An 8555-nucleotide genomic window follows, 5' to 3' on the forward strand; every position below is an offset into this window, starting at 1 on the left:
AAATGTAAGTTAAACAATAATCTACAATGGTTAAGCCACCATGAATATACTACTAGCTGTATTGATATTTGTAGATTCGTGGGTGTTTGTGTTCATTTTTCATCTTTTGTGCTAGTGCCGGTGATATTTAGACTGATTGTTGCAGTTTAATACAGCAACGATAAACATAAACAAACAAGTTTGTTTTGCACCGTAGCAACTAGCATAAAGCGTTGCCAGAAACGATCTCCTTCCACATTTTCAAACTATCGCAATGAAAGGGAGTAATTTGCTAGGCTTACTTGTTCAGGCTGTGAACCAAACATTGGCGGTTCGTTTGTATGGGACTTAGGGGTATTATTATTTGTATTTGGTTTCGCTATCTTTGCGGCGATTTTATAGCATCGCAATCTTTTCTAGCAGACAGTGAAAATTACAATACTTGAAACAAAACAACAAGCGTCGATTACATGGGTCTTCCTCAGGGCTCATGCTTAAGCCCCCTTTTATACAATTTTTACGTAAGCAATATTGATGAATGTATCAACACATCTTGCACGCTAAGACAACTTGCCGACGACAGCGTTGTGTCTATTATAGGACTCAAAGCTGCCGATCTCCAAGGACCATTGCAAGATACCCTCGACAACTTGTCGACATGGGCTCTTCAAATGGGTATCGAGTTCTCTACGGAGAAAACTGAGCTAGTTGTATTTTCAAGGAAGCGAGATCCAGCACAATTACAGCTTCAACTAGGGGGTGAAACCATAGCTCAGGTCTTCACATTTAAATATCTCGGGGTTTGGTTCGACTCCAAAGGCACCTGGGGATGTCACATTAGGTATCTAAAACAAAAATGCCAACGGAGAATCAACTTTCTTCGTACGATAACCGGATCGTGGTGGGGTGCCCACCCAGGAGACCTGATCAGGTTGTACCAAACAACGATATTGTCCGTTATGGAATATGGATCCTTCTGCTTCCGATCCGCGGCCAACACTCATTTCATCAAGCTGGAAAGAATCCAGTATCGTTGCTTGCGTATTTCCTTAGGTTGCATGCAGTCAACTCATACGATGAGTCTCGAAGTGTTGGCGGGCGTCTTACCGTTGAAAAATCGATTTTGGGATGTCTCATATCGATTGCTAATCCGATGCGATATTTTGAATCCGATGGTGATTGAAAACTTCGAAAGGCTTGTCGAGCTCAATTCTCAGACCCGTTTTATGTCCTTGTATTTTGATTACATGGCTCAGAATATTAACCCTTCTTCGTTTGTTCTCAACCGTGTCCATTTCTTGGATACTTCTGATTCCACTGTATTTTTCGACACATCCATGAGAGAAGAGATTCGTGGAATTCCGGATCACGTACGCCCTCAAGTGGCCCCCAATATTTTTTATAACAAATTCAGAACAGTCAACTGTGAAAAGATATTCTACACTGACGGATCATACATCAACGAGTCCACAGGCTTCGGCATCTTCAATCAAAACATCACCGCTTCTTACAAACTCAGTGATCCGGCTTCAGTTTACGTCGCAGAACTAGCTGCCATTCAGTACACTCTTGAGATCATTGAAACCTTGCCCAAAGATCATTACTTCATTGTCACGGACAGTCTAAGTTAAATAGAAGCTCTCCGGGCAATGAAGCCAGGAAAGTATCCCCCCTATTTTCTGGGGAAAATATGGGAACACTTGAGAGCTTTATCTGGACGGTCTTATTTAATATCCTTAGTCTGGGTCCCATCGCATTGTTCTATTCCAGGCAATGGACAGGCAGACTCATTGGCTAAAGTGGGCGCATTAGAAGGTGATATTTATGAAAGACCAATATGCTTCAATGAATTTTTCAGAATCTCTCGTCAGAAAACTCTCGAAAGTTGGCAAACTTCATGGAGCAATGACGAACTGGGACGATGGCTACACTCCATTATCCCTAGGGTAAACGAAACTAGGGTAAACGAAACCTTGGTTCAGGGGGATGAACGTGAGTCGCGATTTCATTCGTGTTATGTCGCGGCTCATGTCAAATCACTACACTTTCAACGCACATCTCCGGCGTATTGGGCTCGCGGAGAGCGGTCTCTGCACCTGTGGCGACGGTTATCAGGACATCAGGCATGTCGTGTGGTCGTGCGTAGAGTATCGCGACGTCAGGTCGGAGCTACTGGAATCCCTTAGGGCCCGAGGTAGACCGTCCAATGTTCCGGTTCGGGATGTGTTGGCGAGTCGGGATAGTTTATATATGCTTTTCATATACCAGTACCTTAAACACATTAATATACAAGTGTAATCCGTTGTTTCCTCTCTCTTGTAGAGGCTAAGAATAATCTTCACCTACAGGTTCGAGACTAACATTCGCCCGATTCTCCAAATCCCTCGCGTCCACCATCTCTGTAGAAAATAACAAGATCTTTTTGCTGTCACTAACTTCTTCGTTCCCCCTTTCTCCGTTTCTCCACCATCTCGATGTCAACTAATTAGATCTTTATCGTTTTTGGTCATTTGTTCTCATACCCCCTTTTTCATCCCGTTTTCCACAAAATTACTTCTCTATACTTTTTTTCATTCTCTTAGGCAAAATCATCGCCCACCGAAAACTGCTTCAGTCGATGAACAACATGCGGGCCACCCGTTGGGTCTCTGTGACCTGGGGGTGTTTCCCGCGGACCCATTGAAACGTATAATCGTCATCTGGAAGACACTAATGTCATATTTAATCCACCGACCATTGTCGACCGCCAGCTGCAGACTGAATCTGCCAGAATCGACCATTGCGATCGGAATAATACCCTAGTTTTAAGTTAGTTATAATTTAAATAAGAAAATGCCCTTGGCATCTAAGAGCTTAAGCAGTGTGCCTTCAAATATGTTACTATTAAAAAAACAAGCGTCGAATCGCTACATGCGTCGTAACTATGCAAATGTTTGTTTATGTGGAATTAGTCTTCAATTGTAATATGAAAGAAATCGCGGTATTTTGCTGCATATCGAGTGAATGTTTAAACAGGAAAGTAAGAATCAATTAGAATTATTACTAAGAATCTATTTGATTTGTTATATTCTTATCTTACGAGGCATTAAAGTGAATGGAAGTAACAAAATATTGTGCGCGGTATGTTTACAACCTTCTAAACTTGTGTTGTTGCTATGGAATTTCATCGTCTTTTTTCAATGTTTATCGACGCTTATTAACACTCAAACGCTCGGGTTGAGATTTTCATCGATTTTTTTTTTCAAAAATTTGTAACTACTGAATAAATTGACCGATCTTGATGCATTTGGTGTTAGAAAAACCGGGTATTCTTTAATTTCATTCTGTCTTAATCGGTGTTGATATGGTCCAAAAACACCGGTGTTCTTCCAGATCGCCTTGGGATAAGTCGGTTTTGCCATTTGGGGTATTCTATCTAAAAAACTAAAAATGTATATGGGAACAGTTCTGGAACAATCTGAAATGCGCAAGATTTACTAAAACGCATCAATTTGAATAAACTAATCATTTGGTCAACCATCCCAGAGGGTACTGGAACCGGTTTGTTTTTCCTGATAACATTTTTGCGTCTTTTCAAAAAAGTCATTCAGAAGTTTTGTAACCGGTTCCAGTACCCTCTGGGATGGTTGGCAGAACCCCTCGATGAACTCGATTCACCGTCAGTCGCAGTTCAATGTTTTTTTGAACCGAAACAATAAACGTCCAGTCGCTCTACGCTAACTAGGATAATGTTTGTTTTCATATTAGTAACAAATCGTGTTCAAATATACATTCCGGGTTATCATGTGAACTACGAGACTGATTTAAACTGAATTTCGGTTTCAATGAATCTTGCTTGTAATTGTTTCGGATTCAACATGTATAGTTCAGAATCACCATCGATCAGGGATGCCTGGTCATTTTTCCATAACTCTGTGATCGAACAAAAAATCAGTCTGTGTACACTTCTCATAACTACTTTTTAGATCGGGATCATTTTGGTGAGCAAAAAATGCTAATCTGTGCCATCCTTCTTAGAAAAAAAAACGTTCAACGGTGGTCCTTCATTGGTCCAATACGTTGGATCATTGGTCCAATGACCGTCCAATCAATCGTTCAACGGGAGGCTAACACGGGATCTTCGTTTGCCGATTTTGAAACAAACCCGGCAGACAATTTCCAAAGTTTTTTTCCATTCGTAACCGAATGTTCGAAGTGAGCACACGCGTTTTTTTAACAATCGACATCGGTAAGACGAAGGTGCCTATCACAGCAGAGGCTGTAGTATAGGCATTAAATAAAAGTGATAAAAAGTAGCATCCCCGCAAGTGAGTTCTGTCTGTGCACCGGTTTTGTATCGGTATCGACAGTAGACGCTATTGTGCTATCCTCGGGCAGCAGTTATTTCTATTGTTTGCTACCCGCATCGCAGCAGCCAAATCCTGAGTCAAGGTCACGCTGAAGCACAACGAAGGAGTGAAGGAGCAACTCACCTAACAGCTTACCGTGACATACTGTTAAGTATTTTCTCAAACTTTTTCTTTCAACTTTTACTATTCATATATTTTCTTTTCATTTTATTTCTTTCTTTCTCATTTCAAGTGCGGGAGACTTCTTTACTCCCGCACTTTAAATATGAATATTGATGACAGTGGGGGTGTCTCGGAGGAGGGCGAAGCTGAACGAATGAACGAAGAACATTTAGAGGCTGAGTTTGCTTCCGAGATGCCATCTACCCCTCCTATACCATCTCCCCCTCCGATACCATCTCCCCCTCCGATACCATCTCCCTCTCCGATGCCATCTCCCTCTCCGATGCCTCCATCTCCCTCTAAGATATTGCCTGCTCGCCAAAAAGTTTACCAAGACGATGGCTCGGGGGGTCCGTGGGTGGTATACTTCCGGCCCAAATTAAAGTCTCTCAGAGTTTTAAATATTGCTCGGGACCTGGAAAAACATTACTCGGCAAAAAAAAAACAATAGATAAGGTTTCGTCAAACAAGTTACGCGTTGTTGTGTCCGACCTGAAGAAAGCAAACGAGATTGCTACCAGCGAGTTGTTCACGAAGGAGTACCGCGTGTACGTCCCGTCTCATGTGGTGGAGATCGACGGTGTGGTCCGTGACGAAAGTTTGACAATCGAAGATCTGATGAAGGACGGGGTAGGCCGTTTCAAAAACTCCGACCTTCAACCAGTGAAAATTTTGGAGTGCAAGCAATTGCACTCCAAATCGATAGATGGTAAATTTTACCAATCGGACTCATTTTGCGTGACTTTTGCCGGATCTGCACTTCCAAATTATTTGGTAGTGAGTGGAGTTCGTCTACCTGTTCGACTGTATGTACCGCGGGTAATGCATTGTACAAGCTGCAAACAGCTAGGTCATACGGCAACCTATTGTTGCAACAAACTGCGATGCGGCAAATGCGGAGAGGCCCATGAGGACGATCTCTGCAGAAGAGCAGTGGAAAAGTGTTGCTACTGCGGGGAGAATCCTCATGATCTTTCGGTGTGCCCTACGTACATACAGCGTGCGGAGAAATTGAAGCGATCCGTGAAAGAACGTTCCAAACGTTCTTATGCGGAAATCTTAAAAAGAACCACTCCATCGACCCCTGAGAACCCGTTTGCAATCTTGCCAGTTGAAGAGGATACCTCTGACGACCCATGCGAAGGACCTTCCTACACACAGATTGAAGGAAGCAGGAAAAGACAAAATCTGGCTTCTCCCAAGCTTCCTCGTAAAGGCCTCAGACTGTCCTCTTCGTCACAAAAGAACCAAACGGAAACAAAAAGTGCTGACTCAAAACCGAAGCAAACACCTCCTGGGTTCGAAAAACTTAGGGATGATAAGGAGTACCCAGCACTTCCTGGGGCATCAAAAAACCCGAATGACCCCAAAGCACAACCAGAAAATCCAACAAACGCTGGATTATTGAAATTTTCTGATATCGTGGACTGGATATTAACAGCCTTCAATATTACTGATCCTCTGAAAAGCTTCCTAACTGCTCTACTGCCAACAGTAAGGACATTTTTAAAACAGTTGACTGAACAATGGCCCCTCCTTGCAGCGATCGTATCTTTTGATGGATAATTTACCACTGAGAATCGAAGATATGATCATTATGCTTCAGTGGAATTGCAGAAGTATCATCCCAAAACTTGATTCTTTCAAACACTTAATACATACTCATAATTGCGATGTATTCTCCTTGAGTGAAACTTGGCTTACTTCTAACATCAACCTCGACTTCCATAATTTTAACATAATCCGCCTGGACCGAGAAGACTCTTATGGAGGGGTACTTTTAGGGATTAAAATGTGCTATTCATTTTATCGTATTAACCTCCCCTCGACACCGGGAATTGAAGTTGTTGCTTGCCAAATTAATATTAAAGGCAAAGATCTATGTATAGCTTCTATCTACATTCCTCCCAGAGTCTCGATAGGGCATCGTCGGCTTGCAGACATCATAGAACTTCTTCCTTCACCGCGGCTGGTTTTAGGGGACTTTAACTCGCATGGTACAGGATGGGGCTGCTTATATGATGATAATCGTTCTTCGTTAATCCAAGATCTGTGTGACAACTTCAATTTGACAATTCTAAGCACGGGAGAAATGACACGGAACCCTAGACCCGCAGCACAACCAAGTGCGCTGGATTTATCCCTTTGCTCGACTTCGCTACAGTTAGATTGCAAGTGGAACCAAGTGCACCAACCGTGGAAGACCATCGGAAACAATCAATGTTTCGTACGATTTCACACGAAACATTGATTGGAAACGTTACGCGAGCTCGATATCTGAGAAACTAGAAACATCACAGGAGCTTCCTCCGGAGGAAGAGTATACATTTTTGGCTGGCTTGATTCTTGACACCGCAATTCAAGCTCAGACGAAACGAGTACCTAGCGCGCAAACTAGTATGCGTTCTCCCAACCCATGGTGGGACAAAGAGTGCTCAGAGCTGAAAACGAAAAAAGCTTCAGCCTTCATCTCGTTTAGAAGGAACGGAATTCCAGATAATTATCGGAAATACGCGGCGTTAGAATTTCAAATGAAACGTCTGATTAAAGCTAAGAAACGCGGTTACTGGCGAAGGTTTGTTGACGGATTAACGAGAGAAACAGCAATGAGCACTCTTTGGAATACGGCCCGTCGCATGCGCAATCGAAATCACGCGAACGAAAGCGAGGAATATTCTAACCGCTGGATATTTGATTTCGCTAAGAAAGTATGTCCTGATTCTGTTCCGGAACAGAAGATATCCCGCGTCGCGACATTGAATACAAACGAAACACCGTTTTCGATGGTAGAGTTCTCACTTGCGCTCTTGTCGTGTAACAATAGAGCCCCGGGGTTAGACAGAATTAAATTCAACTTGTTGAAAAATCTGCCCGACTCTGCCAAAAGGCGCTTGTTGAATTTATTCAACAAGTTCCTCGAGGGTAATATTGTCCCACACGAATGGAGAGAAGTGAGAGTTATTACTATTCAAAAACCTGGAAAACCAGCCTCCGATCACAATTCGTATCGGCCGATTGCTATGCTTTCCTGTATTCGGAAATTGTTGGAGAAAATGATTCTCTTCCGTCTAGACAATTGAGTCGAAACAAATGGATTGCTTTCAGGTACACAATTTGGGTTCCGCAGGGGCAAAGGAACGAACGATTGTCTAGCGTTGCTCTCAACAGAAATTCAAATGGCATTTGCTCGTAAAGAACAAATGGCATCAGTTTTCCTCGACATCAAGGGGGCATTCGATTCAGTTTCCATTAACGTTCTATCTGAGAAGTTGCATCAGCATGGTCTTTCACCAGTTTTGAACAACTTTTTATATAATCTATTGTCCGAGAAACACATGCATTTTGAGCATGGTGATTTGACGACAAAGCGATTCAGTTACATGGGTCTTCCTCAGGGCTCATGCTTAAGCCCCCTTTTATACAACTTTTACGTAAATAACATTGATGAATGTATCAACACATCTTGCACGCTAAGACAACTTGCCGACGACAGTGTTGTGTCTATTATAGGACCCAAAGCTGCCGATCTCCAAGGACCATTGCAAGATACCCTCGACAACTTGTCGACATGGGCTTTTCAAATGGGTATCGAGTTCTCTACGGAGAAAACTGAGCTGGTTGTATTTTCAAAGAAGCGAGAACCTGCGCAATTACAGCTTCAACTAGGGGGTGAAACCATAGCTCAGGTTTTCACATTTAAATATCTCGGGGTCTGGTTCGATTCCAAAGGTACCTGGGGATGTCACATTAGGTATTTGAAACGAAAATGCCTACAGAGAATCAATTTCCTTCGTACAATAACCGGAACTTGGTGGGGCTCTCACCCAGGAGACCTGATCAGGTTGTACAAAACGACGATATTGTCAGTAATGGAATATGGATGTTTATGTTTCCGCTCCGCTACGAATATTCATTTCATTAAACTGGAAAGAATTCAGTATCGTTGTTTACGTATTGCCTTGGGTTGCATGCAATCAACCCATACGATGAGTCTTGAAGTGCTGGCGGGCGTCTTACCGTTGAAAAACAGGGATCTCTCATATCGACTGCTTATCCGATGCGATA

This window comes from Malaya genurostris, chromosome 3 (genome assembly GCF_030247185.1).
Source record: "Malaya genurostris strain Urasoe2022 chromosome 3, Malgen_1.1, whole genome shotgun sequence".
NCBI lineage: Eukaryota > Metazoa > Arthropoda > Insecta > Diptera > Culicidae > Malaya > Malaya genurostris.